The sequence below is a fragment of the Trichomycterus rosablanca genome, chromosome 6 (assembly GCF_030014385.1).
Source record: "Trichomycterus rosablanca isolate fTriRos1 chromosome 6, fTriRos1.hap1, whole genome shotgun sequence".
Lineage (NCBI taxonomy): Eukaryota > Metazoa > Chordata > Actinopteri > Siluriformes > Trichomycteridae > Trichomycterus > Trichomycterus rosablanca.
This window is the reverse complement of record NC_085993.1, coordinates 44,483,204-44,500,133: the sequence shown is the minus strand read 5'-3', so window position 1 is coordinate 44,500,133 and position 16,930 is coordinate 44,483,204. Positions and strand designations below refer to the sequence as shown.

Below are 16,930 nucleotides of genomic sequence, written 5' to 3'. Positions count from 1 at the left end.
TACACATTTGATTTTAATATCAGCTGTATTAAATAAATGGCTTTCTTTTGTAGACCAGCTAAAAACAGAGATATACAAATGAAGAGTTAGGGAACAGTGTTGTTTAATGCCTATGCAATATTCAAATCAATAATTGGAGTATATTTCTTATGACTTTTTATGAATAAATAAACACACCTTTTAAAATGTACACTTTCCTAACACTTTTTGGCTTTGGATCAGAGCATCTCCGGATTGGCAGGTCTTATTGGGTGTTCCCAGCAGGCAGTGGTTAGTACCTACCAAAAGTGCATTGTTGCAGACCAAGACCAACCCATCATGTCAATGATATTTCCATGATGGCAGTGGCATTTTTTCAGCACAGTAATAAACCCTGCCATGCAGCAAACAATGTTCTTGAGTGTTTTAAGAAACGTGACAAAAGGTTCAATGTGTCGAATTGGCCTCTAAATTCCCCCAGATCTTAATCTGATTGAGCGTCAAGCCTGATAACTGGAGGCCCGCCTTGCAACTTACAGAATTTGCTGCTAACGTCTTAGTGCCAGATACCACAGGACACCTTCAGAGGCTGCACAAGGGGTACATACACAATATTAGGCAGGTGGGTTTAAAGTAGTGTTACAGGATCAGTGTTTTATGTATACACCGATCAGCCATAACATTAAAACCACCTCCTTGTTTCTACACTCGCTGTCCATTTTATCTGCTCCACTTACCATATAGAAGCACTTTGTAGTTCTACAATTACTGACTGTAGTCCATCAGGACCACTGTGTACCCCCACAGGACCACTAGAGCAGGTATTATTTGGGTGGTGGATCAGCACTGCAGTGACACTGACATGGTGGTGGTGTGTTAGTGTATGTTGTGCTGGTATGAGTGGATAGGACACAGCAATGCTGATGGAGTTTATAAACACCTCTCTGTCACTACTGGACTGAGAATAGTCCACCAACCAAAAATATCCAGCCAACAGCGCCCCATGGGCAGCATCCTGTGACCACTGATGACCAACTCAAACAGCAGCAATAGATGAGCGATCGTCTCTGACTTTACATCTACAATGGACTAACTAGGTAGGAGTGTCTAATAGAATGGACAGTGAGTGGACACGATATTTAAACTCATACTGGCACAACACACACTAACACACCACCACCATGTCAGTTGTCACTGCAGTGCTGAGAAGGACTACAGTCAGTAATTGTAGAACTACAAAGTGGTTCTATATGGTAAGTGGAGCTGATAAAATGGACAGTGAGTGTATAACAAGTAGGCGGTTTTCCGGTTTTCATGTTATGGCTGGTCTGTGCCAATATATATATATATATATATATATATACATACATACATATATGTGTGTGTGTGTATTAATTAGATTTTGGGCCCATTTATTTAAAGAACACATGTTGGATAAATAGGCCTAGGTCACAATTAGCATTCCCATGTGTTAGGCAGGGTTGAATTCAGGGTTAAAGGGTAAATTCATGCTAAAACAGAAATTGCTCCCTTTTTTATACAATAGCAATGACAGTTATTTGAATGCCTGAGCTAAATCCTATGAGGTGTGTCAGCATACTTTTAGCCATGTAGTGTAGATGTACGTCTGTCAGTAAGTTGGTGGTCCTGTGAGACTGAACGAGAAATGAAACACTTTACTAGTGTGATCACGTTAGTCTCACTGTATGGGGTGAATCTAAGAAGAAGCGTGTTTATGTGCAGGTCAACATGTATGTATATGTGCATGTATTTGTGTGTGTGTGTGTGTACATGTGTGGTGAGGTTACATCAAGGACAGAGCTGTTCAGTTGGCCTAAGTGTCGAAGAATGAGGTAAATGGAAAAAAAGAAAAAGCTGATGTGTTGGAATGAGAGGAAGAGGCCACACAGAAGCATGCGCCATAGTAAGAGTGGCATTGTGTGTGGGGGGGAAGGGAGGCTAGTAGCTCTCAGTTATCCTGTTTCCATCTGTCCACATTACATTGTGCACTGACTGTTGTTTGGAGCTGTGTATGTTTATGGTTAAGAATACTTCAGTCTTTTTTAAACTAATCTTCATTAAATACTACCCTGGAGGACACATGCGTATGGGCTTAGCATAGTGTTTTAATAATGACAGCCTGGATATATTGGGTGTGCTATCTACAGTCTGCCCCACAGTTCTGAAAACGTATGTATCAACAACAATAACCTTTTTCCTTTCCCTCTTTCTAGTAATGGTTTTGGTTAATCTTAAAATAATAAATGTTTAGTTACTAGGTTATCTGGGTTTCAAATGAGAGTTAAGGTTAGATTTGGTCGAAGATCCATTTGTTTGTTTTCTTTACTGTCTGAGGTACTGTCAAAAATCTTTGCCAGCACCAAAGTTCAAAGGCGTTGAGATACTACCAGTCTTGTTTTTTATTGTCTAGCTTTCACAATCATAGAGAACCACATAAAAGCTTAAAGTCTAGACAATTCTGATCTTTGTTTGAATAGTTACATTATAATAATAGGATTTTAGAGAATGAACACACACACTTATAAAAGATTTGAGTACTTCCATAAACAATTCCGATAATAACCCAAAAAATGCAGGTGTCCGCTTCATTATGGTGAATGTCCAAAACATTGGCTTAATCAGCAACAACAAAGGGCAGCAAAGGCACATTTTACTGAACCTGAAGTTGACATGTTACAGTTTCTCCCAAATGTTGAAACACATTTCCAGAAACAGTGGCTCGATTTCTCAAAACTCTGAATAACAGAGTTATTCACTGTCACAAATCTCCAGCAAAATAAAACACGGCACTCAAAACGATGTACTCTCCTCTCAGAACTGATTCCCTTCATCAAAACAACACACACAGCTTCCAAATGCTTATCTCTTACAGAGCATCAAATGAACACTGACGTGATAGATTCAAAACGCAACCATGTGTTCAAAGTGTTTATATTAGAATGCATCAAAAATGTGTGGAAATAAGTTTCCTTTTTCTAGTTTTGGTGAAGTTTAGGGTTTTTTGTCTTACAATAAAAAAAATATAATAAAAAGCATTTACAAATATTACCTATTTTACATAGTATGTAGCAAAACTCAATGAGAAACATTCAATCTACAATCAATACACAGATACAAATGGGTTACTGCAGTACATTTGGTTCAGCTGAAGTATAAACAAAAAAAAAGGAAAATACAATTAAACAGATCACTCAGCATCTCGCCTTTGATCCAGGTCAGGCCAAAGGACCTCATTCACATTGGCTGCAATGTTCTCCTTGACCAAGCAGTGGGTGAAAAATGCCTGGCACGGCATATCCATCCCTGGCATTCATCTATGTGGCTGTCACATGCCTCCTCCGTTTCCTGGAGTAGTGTTTGTGGGGTCTGCGTTTGTACACTTTCCATCTACTGGATTTAGAAATGGGGAATATGCTGGAAGGTCCACGACTACAAAATGTGGGTTGTTGGCAAACCAATCATAGACAAGAATGAGGTATAATGTGTCTTGAATTAGCACCAGCTGAGGATGAAACAGGTCTCTGACCAGTACCAGTATCAGTACTCTTTTATCATATAAATGATTGAAGTGTTTGTCCAATCGAGTTTGCACAGGTGCAACATGAGTGTTTGTAGGTGACCAAAGTGTTCTAAATAATTCAATTAGTGTTCAGAGATTTGTAATCCTGTGATTTAGAAGGATATCTATGAAAAAACAAATGAAATTGTGCTTAGTAGTTTGGAGTTGATACACAAGCTTCAGGTTTTCAGACTTCTTCCCTATATGTGTTTATTAAATGAGGAAAAACTACAAACTAAGCAAACTCTGGAGGCCTGGTAGGGGGCTAACAACACAGTCAACAGTGTTGTGCTGGTTTTAAAAGGGGTGGGGGTGCAAAATGTGCACAATGTACAACACACAGACAATAATATAATGTGTTATGTTTTCTCTTTGCACAGATTATTAAATACATTATCTAAAATGCAAAAAACACAGATTGTTAAACCAATAAATTCGGGCATTGCACAGTTCTGTCATTATTGCAAAAACATACACGCATTACCTTTAAATATGCAGGTAAATATGCATATTATCACATGAAGTTTGGCATCTATACATATCAATGTTTATGTAAATAGACACATCATTCATAGATACCACCCATGTTTTTGAAAGTCAAAGAAACTAAATAAACAAGTGAATTTGTGTCTTTTAGCTTGGCTGGTCCTCTTTAACCCACCTACCTTTTTCTAACCATCCCTTTTGCACATGTTCTACTCATAAACATGATGTAACAGGTCATGAACTCTGTAGAGAGCGCAAACATCATTGTGGAATGTGCAGGGAACACATCTTACAATAGGGTTGCATCACTCTGGGTTAAAGGTCAGGGTTGGCCAGTCAATCCTGTTTCAGTATTGAAGTCAGCGTATTGTGAAAAGACTAATCAAACTCGTATGTTCCTGTTATGGCCTTCTCTATTTCTATCATTACAAATCAATATTGCCTTTTTCAATTTTCATTCCAGAATCAGAATCACTTTATTTCGCCAGGTATGTTACACATACAAGGAATTTGCTTTGGTGATACACTCAATGATACACACAACAGTCCACATAGTAGTACAAACAATACACATAATAGTACAGATAATTACACATGTATGACATGTAACATAGAACATATTTAACAGACCCGACAGCACACGGACTGTTAACCAGTATTTACCAACATTTGCCCAAGAGAACAACTTTGGTTGAAAAGTGTTACAGCTCTGGGGAACAAGCTGTTAGCGTGTCTTGATGTGTTTGTTTTTATTGTCCTGAGTCTTCTGCCAGATGGAAGAGTTTGAAAAAGGTGATGTCCAGGATGAGAGGGGTCTGCTGTAATTTTGCCGGCACGCTTCAGCACTCTGCTGTTGTAAATGTCCTGAAGCGTTGGCAGACTACATCCAATGATCCTCTCCGCTGTCCTGATTATGCGTTGGAGTTTGGCTCGTTCATGTGATGTTGAGGAACATTTACATTTACATTTTCAGCATTTAGCAGACGCTTTTATCCAAAGCGACTTACACAATGAGCAATTGAGGGTTAAGGGCCTTGCTCAAGGACCCAACAGTGGCAACTTGGTGGTGGCGGGGCATGAACCGGCAACCTTCTGTTTATTAGTCCAGTACCTTAACCACTGAGCTATCACTGGCCACGAACCAAACCAGATGGTGATAGACGATGTAAGGATGGACTCGACGATTGCTGTGTAGAACTGGATCAGCAGACTCTGTGGCAGGTTGAATTTCTTCAGCTGTCTCAGGAAGTACATTCTCTGCTGAGCCCTCTTGGCGATGGAGAGTGTGTTCTTTTCCCACTTTAGGTCCCTGGATAAGGTGGTGCCCAGGAACTTAAGTGACTCCACCACTAAGGCCATAGAGCCATTAATTGTGAGGGGGTGTAAGGAGGGCGCGTTGCGCCTGAAATCCACCACCATCTCTACAGTCTTTTGTGTGTTGATCAGCAGGTGGTTGTTGCTGCACCAGGAGACCAACTGCTCGACTTCCTTTCTGTAGGCAGACTCGTCACCATCGGTTATGAGGCCCACCACAGTGGTGTCATCAGCAAACTTAAGGATCTTTACAGCTGGTTCCTTAGAAACACAGTCATTGGTATAAAGACTGAAGAGAAGGGGTGAAAGCACACAGCCTTGTGGTACACCAGTACTTAGGTTCCGCTGGTCTGAAGTGTGTTTTCCTAGCTGTACCTGCTGTGTCCTATTTGTCAGAAAGTCCATGATCCACCGGCAGATGGCATCCGGCACTGACAGCTGGGACAGTTTGACCTGCAGCAGCTCTGGCACTATGGTGTTAAAAGCCGAGCTGAAGTCCACAAACAGAACTCAAACGTAGGCTCCAGGACTGTCGAGATGCTGTAGCATGAAGTGCAGGGCCACGTTGACTGCATCATCGACAGATCTATTTGCTCTGTATGCAAACTGCAGGGGATCCAGTAAAGGATTTGTGATGGTCTTCAGGTAGGCTAGGATCAAGCGTTCGAAGACCTTCATGACTACAGATGTCAGGGCTACAGGTCTGTAATCATTCAGTCCAGAAATGTTCGTTTTTTGGGGGACTGGTATGATGGTCGATGTTTTGAAGCATGAAGGAACAGAGCAAAGTTCTAATGATCTGTTAAAAATGTGAGTGAAGGTGGGTGCCAGTTGATTGCTGCAGTGCTTAAGGGTGGATGGAGAGATTCCGTCTGGTCCAGGAGCTTTTCTCACCTTTTGTTTCTTAAACAGTCTGTTAACGTCCCGCTCGTTGATGGTTAAAGGAGCCGGGGACAGAGGTGAGAGAGCCATGGTGGAGGAGGAGGATGAAGAATTGGCTGAGAAAGGCTGAGAATTGTCCTTATTGTATTCGAATCTGCAGTAGAACTCGTTCAGGTCATTGGTGAGTTGACGGTCATTCAGGAGAAGGGGGGTCTTTCGCACCTTGTAGTTAGTGATCTCTTCGAGGCCCCTCCAGACTGAAGTTGGGTCGTTAGCAGCAATCTGGCTTTTCAGCTTTTCTGAATATTCCTTTTTTGCTGATCGGATACCTTTCTCCAGCTTGTATTTGGCCTCTTTGTAGAGAACTCTATCTCCACTCCTGAATGCTGACTCCTTTTCCCTCCGAAGCTGTCTGAGTTCAGCCGAGAACCATGCTTTATTGTTGCTGTATTTTACCCGTGTTGTAGTAGAAATACAGCTGTCCTCACAGAAACTGATGTATGATGCTACAGTGTCTGTATATTCATCCAAGCTGTCTGTCGCCTCCTCAAAGACAGACCAGTTTGTGGATTCAAAGCAGTCCTGTAGTATTTCGATGTCTTCACTGGTCCACTTCTTCACTGTTGTAATGACAGGCTTGTTAGTTTTGAGTCTCTGCCTGTATGTGGGAATGAGGTGAACGAGATTGTGGTCGGAATGTCCGAGAGCCGCACGCGTGACGGAGCGATAGGCATTTTTAACAGAGGTGTAGCAATGGTCCAGAATGTTTCCTTCTCTTGTGGCACAGGTGACATGTTGCTTGTATTTCGGCATTTCTTTCGTAAGATTTGCGCTGTTAAAGTCTCCCAGGATGATGAGCAGTGAGTCCGGGTTCTCCCTTTCTGCTTTCATTATCTGATCGGCCAGCAGTTTCTGCGCATCTCTCGTGCGCGCATCCGGCGGAATGTAAACAGCGACCAGAATGAATGAAGAAAACTCTCTGGGAGAGTAGTACGGTCTACAGTTAATGAAAAGTGATTCTAGATGAGGAGTGCATGATTTTAACAGTACCGTTGCATCTTTACACCAGCGTTCATTGATGTAAAAGCACAGTCCTCCTCCTCTTGTTTTGCCGCTGAGCTCCGTGTCTCTGTCCGCTCGGTGCAGCTGAAAGCCGGGGAGATGCAGCGCGCTATCCGGGGTCAGCTCCGAAAGCCAGGTCTCCGTAAAGCACAGCGCAGATGTATTTGAAAAGTCCCTGTTAGTTTGGTTGAGCAGGAGTAGTTCTTCCAGTTTGTTGTGCAGAGATCGCAGATTGGAGAGGAAAAAAGACGGTAACGGTGTTCGGACTCCACGTCGCCTCATCTTTACGAGCGCTCCGGCTCGTCTGCCTCTCCGCCGCTTTCTTGCCAGGTTGAGTAGAGCCAGCGCACCTGTTGTGAGGATTTCCAAAACCTCTGAAGGATTTTGAGAAAACTCCAGAATAAAAGTTGGTGAAACATTGTCTCTGAAGGTCAGTAACTGTTCTTTGCTCCAACTGACCGAGTTTGACGCACAATAAATAACATTAACAAACAAAACCCAACACAAAACATAGAGAGCTCTCACCGAGGCAGCCATCTGCGGCGCCATCAGATAACGGAAAAATACATCTGTATACTAATAGACAGTAAAAAAGCAAGTATTGTACAACCCCAACTCCAAGAAAGTTGTGACAGTAGTGAAAATGAAAATGAAACAGAAAGCAGTGATGCCTAATCTGTTTTACAGTAACTGTATTATTGCAGTGTGTATGGTAAATAAAATAGATAGTTACCACTGAAGGGTGTTACTGTAAACTAAAAGGTAGAATAGTTCCTGCACCACCTTCTTGTTTCTACACTCACTGTCCATTTTATCAGCTCCACTTACCACATAGAAGCACTTTGAAGTTCTACAATTACTGACTGTAGTCCATCTATTTCTCTACATACCTTTTAGCCTGCTTTTACCCTGTTCTTCAATGTTCAGGACCCCCACAGGACCACCACAAAGCAGGTATTATTTAGGTGGTGGATCATTCTCAGCACTGCAGTGACAATGACATGGTGGTGGTGTGTTAGTGTGTGTTGTGCCGGTATGAGTGGATCAGACACAGCACCGCTGCTGGAGTTTTTAAATACCGTGTCCACTCACTGTCCACTCTATTAGACACTCCTACCTAGTTGGTCCACCTTGTAGATGTAAAGTCAGAGACGATCGCTCATCTATTGCTGCTGTTTGAGTTGGTCATCTTCTAGATCGTCATCAGTAGTCACAGGACACTGCCCACGGGGCACTGTTGGCTGGATATTTTTGAGTGGTGGATTATTCTCAGTTTAAAAACTCCATCAGCATTGCTGTATGTTATCCACTCTTACCAGCACAACACACACTAACACACCACCACCATGTCAGTGTCACTGCAGTGCTGAGAATGATCCACCACCCAAATAATACCTGCTCTGTAGTGGTCCTGACCATTGAAGAACAGCATGAAAGGGGGCTAACAAAGCATGCAGACAGTCAGTAATTGTAGAACTACAGCGTGCTTCTATATGGTAAGTGGAGCTAATAAAATTGACAGTGAGTGTAGAAACAAGGAGGTGGTTTTAATGTTATGGCTGATCAGTGTATGTAAGTATGTAAATACGTGTGTGTGTTGCTGTCACTTTTGCTCCAGTGTGCTCCTAAGTGCCACGCCCTCCTCTCCGTGAGCACACTGAGTCTCCAGCCAACGCCCCCTTTTCGATTGGTTCATTTGAACTAATTAGCCCCAGCTGCTCCTAATTTGGGAGCAGTTAAAAGGAGAGCTGAGGAACTGGTTCATTGGAGACTATTGGATTTTGTTTGCTCTGATGCTGCGCTGTTCCTAACTCCTGGCCGTTTAATCCGGTTTGTTAGTTTACTTGTCCTGTCCGTTGTATCCGGTCTGTGTACTTCAGTTCTGTCTGTTAGTTTAGTCTTGTTTGTTAGCTTAGTCCTGTCTGTTTGTTCTAGTTCTGTCTGTTAGTTTAGTTTTGCCTTTCTCCTGTCCGTTAGCTTTGTCCTTAGTCCTTGTTTAGCCTTGTTTGTCTAGTTTAGCAAGTTTAGTATGTTTAGTCTGTTTATTCTAGTTCACTGTGTTTAGCTTAGTTTACCTGGTTAGTCTTGGTCGTCTTGTTTGTGTTTGTCCCGTCAATTGTTATTAATAAATCTTTAGTTTTGTTTATACATCTTTGCGTGTGTGTCCGCCCCTTTTGTCTTGTCTTTGTCTCAGCCTTAGCCCCACCGTGACATAATAGTCTCCCATCTTAGGACACAGCAAGATGTCGTTTGTCCAGTCATTCCCTGAATTTGACTCTATGCGGTTACCTCAGACCTTCATTCTCGGTCGGCCAGCTCCTTATGATGGAAGCGACAACATGGTTGAAGGTTTCCTTCTGCAGAGCAAACTCTACCTGTAGTACCTCAGTGACCCTCAGCCTACTGAAACACTTCAAGTGTTGTTCATGATGTCTCGGCTGAGGGGTAAAGCTCGTGAGTGGGCTAGGAGACTTTGGTCTGACAGGGGAGCTGAGCTGAACTCGGTGAAGGAGTTTGAGGACCTCATAAGAGCCCAATTTTCAGGTAGAAAACCCCTCATTGGGTTGGGTAGAGGGAGGTTCGCGAGACCTCCCGTGCCCATTGGAGACGCTCCACGCAGCAGAGTGCCCACTGCAGCTTATGCCCGGCATCCAGTGCCTGCTGGGGAACCTCAATTTTCCCCAGTGCCCACTGCAGATGTGGTCCGGGTGCCAGTGCCTGCTCATATTGCTCGTGACCGTCCCAAATTCTTGTTAGGAGCCACTCAGGATAGTTTGTATAGTCCTGTGCCTCGTACTGACCCCAAAGGCTCCAGGGGCCCTTCTGTTTGTTTGCCGGTTCCGTCTGTTTCCTTGACTCATAGTCAGTTTAAGTCTTTGTCTAGGAAAGTTAATGACTGTATCCTGCCAGTTCGGTCAGGTTCGTTAATTCAAACTCGTCCAGCCACTGTGCCTCGTCCAGTTAATTCTGCTAGTTCGTCGATCTTGCCTGTTCCAAGTCAGTCTGTCCAAGTCTGTCCTGTGTCTAAGTCAGGTTCAGTAAGTTCAAGTTTGTCTGGTCATGCTTATTTAGTCAGTCATGCGGTTCTGTCTTGTCCGTCTGTCCAAGTCCGTCATGTCTCTAAGTCAGGTTCCATGAGTTCTAGTTTGGCTAGTCCTGTTCCGAGTTCATCTGTCTCTGTTGGTTCTAGGTGTCAGTCAGCAGGTCAGGGTTTCAAAAATGGTCTCTTTGTACGTTCGGGCCCTCCTGCCACCCAGACAGAGTCGAACAGTTCCAAGTCCTCTCCTGTTCTGTTTCCTGTTAAAGTTCCTAGCTGTACGTTCAAGCCACAGTCTACTACAGACAATTCTCCTTCAGCTCTGCTGCTACCGCCACCAGGTTCCCAGCAGCTGATTCAAGAAACCTCTTCAGGTTCCAAGCAGCAGATTCAAGAAACCTCACCAGGTTCCAAGCAGCTGATTCAAAACGAATCTTCAGGTTCCAAGCAACTGATTCAAAACGAATCTTCAGGTTCCAAGCAACTGATTCAAGACGAATCTTCAGGTTCCAAGCAACTGATTCAAGACAAATCTTCAGGTTCCAAGCAACTGATTCAAGACGAATCTTCAGGTTCCAAGCAACTGATTCAAGACGAATCTTCAGGTTCCAAGCAGCTGATTCACAAAGATTCTTCAGGTTCCAAGCAGCTGATTCAAGATGAATCTTCAGATTCCAAGCAGCTGATTCATGAAGCCTCTTCAGGTTCCAAGCAGCTGATTCGAGACATCCCTCCAGGGTTCAAGCAGCTGATTCGAGACATCCCTCCAGGGTTCAAGCAGCTGATTCGAGACGTCCCTCCAGGGTTCAAGCAGCTGTTTCGAGACGTCCCTCCAGGGTTCAAGCAGCTGTTTCGAGACGTCCCTCCAGGGTTCAAGCAGCTGATTCGAGACGTCCCTCCAGGGTTCAAGCAGCTGATTCGAGACGTCCCTCCAGGGTTCAAGCAGCTGATTCGAGACGTCCCTCCAGGGTTCAAGCAGCTGATTCGAGACGTCCCTCCAGGGTTCAAGCAGCTGATTCGAGACGTCCCTCCAGGGTTCAAGCAGCTGATTCGAGACGTCCCTCCAGGGTTCAAGCAGCTGATTCGAGACGTCCCTCCAGGGTCTAAGCAGCTGATTCGAGACGTCCCTCCAGGGTCTAAGCAGCTGATTCGAGAATTGTCTCCAGTGTTTTCGCAGCTGCTGCTGGACACCTCTCCAGGGTCCTCGCAGCTGGTTAATGATGTTTCTCCAGTGTTTTCGCAGCTGACTTCGGACGCCTCTCCAGGGTCCTCGCAGCTGGTTAATGATGTTTCCCCAGTGTTTTCACAGCTGACTTTGGACACCTCTCCAGGGTCCTCGCAGCTGACTCCGGACGTCTCTTCTCAAGGGTTCTCGCAGCTGACTCCGGACGCCTCTTCGCCAGGCTCCACGCAGCTGACTCCCGAAGCCTCTTCGCCAGGCTCCACGCAGCTGGTTTCTGTTCCCGAGTTGGCGCCCCCCCGATGGCGCTTCTGTTCCTGAGAGGGCGCCCCCCGATGGCGCTCCTGTTTCCATGTTGGCGCTCCCTGACGGCACTTCTGTTCCCGAGTTGGCGCCCCCCAATGGCGCTTCTGTTTCCATGTTGGTGCTCTCCCATGGCGCTTCTGTTCCTGAGTTGGCGCCCCCCGATGGCGCTCCTGTTTCCAAGTTGGCGCTCCTCGATGGCGCTTCTGTTCCTGAGTTGGCGCCCCCGATGGCGCTTCTGTTCCTGAGTTGGCGCCCCCTGTTGGTGCTCCTGTTCCCGAATCGGCAGCCTGTGTTTCAGAGCTTTTATCAAGCCTGCCTCAAGACCTTCTTAATGACTTTGAATTTGCCCCTCACGGACCAGGACCTCCTCATTTTTGTTTTTGTTTTGGAAGGCACTCCAGGAGTAGTGCCTTCAGGAGGGGGCATATGTCACATTTGCTCCAGTGTGCTCCTAAGTGCCACACCCTCCTCTCCGTGAGCACACTGAGTCTCCAGCCAACGCCCCCTTTTAGATTGGGAGCAGTTAAAAGGAGAGCTGAGGAACTGGTTCATTGGAGACTATTGGATTTTGTTTGCTCTGATGCTGCGCTGTTCCTAACTCCTGGCCGTTTAATCCGGTTTGTTAGTTTACTTGTCCTGTCCGTTGTATCCGGTCTGTGTACTTCAGTTCTGTCTGTTAGTTTAGTCTTGTTTGTTAGCTTAGTCCTGTCTGTTTGTTCTAGTTCTGTCTGTTAGTTTAGTTTTGCCTTTCTCCTGTCCGTTAGCTTTGTCCTTAGTCCTTGTTTAGCCTTGTTTGTCTAGTTTAGCAAGTTTAGTATGTTTAGTCTCTGTTTATTCTAGTTCACCGTGTTTAGCTTAGTTTACCTGGTTAGTCTTGGTCGTCTTGTTTGTGTTTGTCCCGTCAATTGTTATTAATAAATCTTTAGTTTTGTTTATACATCTTTGCGTGTGTGTCCGCCCCTTTTGTCTTGTCTTTGTCTCAGCCTTAGCCCCACCGTGACAGTTGCCTGTATTAAATTGTCAACCTGTCAGAGGTGTATACTCGCCTTGTGCCTAGTGCCAATTTTGACCACGATGGAGCATTTGGAGAAAATAAATGTATAAACGTTAACACTGATGATGTAGCAACATTAGGAGTAAAGAATGCCTCCATAAATCATATTGTTTGTTTTCACTGGTAGGAACCAACAAGAGCTATTAAAATGATTCACTGTCCAGATCTGACAAACAAATCGTTAACTGAAAAGCTTTGTTATAAACTGAATGTCTAGGTTTGTTTTGGCCTCAAATGTGGGTTTATACCACAAGTAACCACATCTGCATCTACTGCTAATGCAGTAGGCTGAAATTCCTAAAGCCTCGCCTGGTCACATCTGAATGTGCTGTAATTCCAAAAATATCCCAGAAAGAATGTGACTTATAGAGATTAAGGGTCTGTTTGAAGTCTTTTGAACAGAAATAGTACAGTAAACATCCTGAATAAGCAACAACAACAATCGCATACCATCCAGAATTAAAAACACCATATGATCTCCCAAATACATCATAATAGTGTTTTCTTTGTATGTGCCGTAACAGGTCACAGCTCAGTTTGCACCTTAAACCCAAAATATATGGTCTGTTAATCCTGCCTATTTAAAAACGGAAATCCTGCAAATCCCAATGAATTCCCTACCTAGATTTTATGGTCTAGCACTGAAGCAAAGAAAACAAACAGGTAAAACTTCTAGGTTGTGTCACTTCAATTGGCAGAACAGTGTTTAGCTGCAGACAGAAATAACTTTCCCAGAAGCGACTGCTTTAAATAGATATTGAGGAGCGCCCTCTACTGATTACACAGTGAAACGCACACTGGAGGGTGAACTGATTTGGATTCACAAAACACAGATTAAATTATGTTTAAAGAAAACTTAAAAAGATAAACACAACTGATTTATACTTAAGTTGACTGGAAAATACCAGCATATATCAGATATACAAAAGCTCTATTCATTATCACTTTGTGTTAATTATGTGATTCATAATATTTTGGCTATCTCATTAAAACCCATTAGTTTTAGTAACAGCTTTGCATGGGCAACAGCTAACGAAGGCAGTTTTCGTAACCTTAAGCCGTAAGCCAGGTAACCTTATGGTGCAAACCCCCCCCCCCCCTTTTTTTCCCTTTTTCTCCCACTTTAGCGCATCCAATTTCTGACGGTCAATCATCCTCTCACAGCGCTGTGTACGGAGAGCCGCACCCTCTACCGCACTCCTTTCCCATCTCCGTGCAGGCGCCACCAACCAGCCAACAGAGGTTGTAATCGCACTAGTCTGAGAGAGAGTCCCCATCCGCCCCTATCAGCCAGCAAGGCAGAGCGGCAAACCCCTTTTCTTGATGATGTTACCATATGCCAGGATGATAATGCCCCCATTCCCAGTGTTAGAACTACGCAAGATAAACGCCATGAAGAATTCCATGATCTTCATAATCAAGAGAATTAAACATTATCAAACCTTCATTAAAAAAAAGCTGAACACGGCATATTAAGGTGTTATTAAGGTGTTATACAGAATCAGAATCAGAATCAGAATCGGGCTTTATTGGCCAAGTATGCTCACACATACAAGGAATTTGTTTTTGGTTACACAGATGCTTGCAGTGCACGAAAAATACAATACAGACAATCTTATTCACACAGCTCACTCTCTCTCTAACACACACATTCATACCTGTAAACATAGAAAACATTGTAAACATTTAGCATGTGCAATTTACATTGTAATTTTAAAAAGGTGCAGTTTTGTGCAATATAAAAACTATAGAAAATATAAAAATATATAAATATGAAATGGAAGTAAAGGTGAAAATCATGTGTATGCCATTACATAAATGAAATTGAAGTTTTTGATGTGCAAGTTAAGAATGGTTACACAGCAATAATTGAGTCCATCCTTACATCATCTATCACCATCTGGTTTGGTTCCTCCACATCACATAAACGAGCCAAACTCCAGCGTATAATCAGGACAGCGGAGAGGATCATTGGATGTAGTCTGCCAACGCTTCAGGACATCTACAACAGCAGAGTGCTAAAGCGTGCCGGCAAAATTACAGCAGACCCCTCTCATCCTGGACATCACCTTTTTCAAACTCTTCCATCTGGCAGAAGACTCAGAACAATAAAAACAAATATAACAAACACATCCAGACTTGCTAACAGCTTTTTCCCCAGAGCTGTAACACTCCTTAACCACATTTGTTCTCTTGGGTAAATGTTGGTAAATACTGGTTTACATGTCATACATGTGTAATTATCTGTACTATTATGTGTATTGTGTGTACTACTATGTGGACTATTATGCGTACTATTATGTGCATCACCAAAGCAAATTCCTCATATGTGTAACATACCTGGCGAAATAAAGTGATTCTGATTCTGTTATGCAGCCATTACAGCTTGCGTTAGAGCATTTCAAAAGATATTCAAGTTGTTTTAGAGGTAAAGTGTGGCACTCCTAATTATTAGCTTTTTAAAGTATATATTGTTATGGGTTCCTTTATATTTATTTTCTTGTAGTGTTAAATATAATTTAATATATAGAAGATGTAAAACAAGCAGTAAAATAGTGGCTATTTAAACAATACATTTTTGATCATATGAAATAAAGTACTTTCAGTGGAAGGTTCCGCGAACTTCGCTGCAACAAAGAGCGCTATAGGAAGTCATTTCTGCCCACAGCTTTGGCAACCTACAATGACTCTCACTGGTGTAAGAGAAGGACGCAGAACCTATAATAATAATACCCACGAAGACAATAAACCTACTACTTGATCGCTTGGTACTACCTGTTCCACAATTTACACATAGTACTGTTTTTATTTGCACAGCTTTAAATTGCACAATGTCTGTAGGCCCCCCTTTTTAGTTTTCAGTTTTTGTTCTGTTAGATGTTTAATATTCTTATTTTTTTAATTTTATATATTTTTTTAGATTTTATATCTTATTTTTTATTCTTTCCTACCTCATTGTAATGTCGTTGTGTGATGTTTGTAATAATTGTAATTGCTGCTGCTACACCGCAATTTCCCTTCGGGGATCAATAAAGTAAATCAATAAAAAAAAATATATATATATTGACACTATTAAAGTTGACATATTATTCTTGACACAATAACTTCAGTTATTCCTACTTGTCTTGATTAATATAAAAGTAATCCTATTCGACCAGGATTCCTTATCTCCAATCATGAAGGTGCCCTGCAGAGCCATGTCCTGAGCTGTGTTTGTGGTGTGAAGTGAAGCATTGTCAGCAGCGACTCCTAGGTCTTTTGTGCGAATTTAAACTGAATCTAATTCACTGTGTGAGAGTCGATTCCTGGTTTCCACAGACTACAATCGGGGAATCGGAGCATCGATTCTTATTCGAATCATCTCCCAGGATTCAAACTAAAACAAGATACAGTAGTTTATAGTCATTCATCAGCACACAAGTGTCCAGAAGTACAAAATGCAAATAACTTTGGCTCAGTAGTTAAATACTAAGAAAACATACACAAAACATAAAATATAATAATATGAAAAGTATTGTACAGTTCGGTATATTGCATAGCCGCAAAAAAGTGAATACAGTATTTGCTATAATTTATCCTGGAAGTCATAATTAAAGCTGCACTAATTTAACTAGATTTAAATTCGTTATGTCGCCAGTTGCCACCATGGCACGTTAATTTAAAGCATGTTTTGCTTTAAGTTAACGTTACGCACTGTAACATGCTGCTAATTGTGTCGTTTATTACTTATGTTTAATTTGAAAGTTGTTAACAGTTAGCAGCGGAACATGTATCTCCTCTTACCATTACCAGGAATGAACGCTCATTTATATACCTAGTCGCAAATGGACGCCATTATTAGCCAAACAGCTAGTCAGGTAACTGGAGTGTTATAGTTCCTACTGGTTTATTCCTATATGAGGGTCAAAGGTAAAATATAAACGTTTAATAACGTAATTTAGATATAAGTAACACTTTTTACCAGTTAAGCGTACGCCCGGTCCCATGGTGTAATGGTTAGCACTCTGGACTTTGAATCCAGCGATCCGAGTTCAAATCTCGGTGGGACCT

At 42.6% G+C, this 16,930-nt stretch overlaps 1 non-coding gene across 1 annotated transcript; it reads left to right on the top strand.

The window, feature by feature from the left end:
* The first annotated feature begins 16,858 nt into the window (after window positions 1-16,858).
* On the top strand, window positions 16,859-16,930 carry trnaq-uug (transfer RNA glutamine (anticodon UUG)). Its single transcript has one exon. It is a non-coding gene; the product is annotated as a tRNA-Gln (tRNA).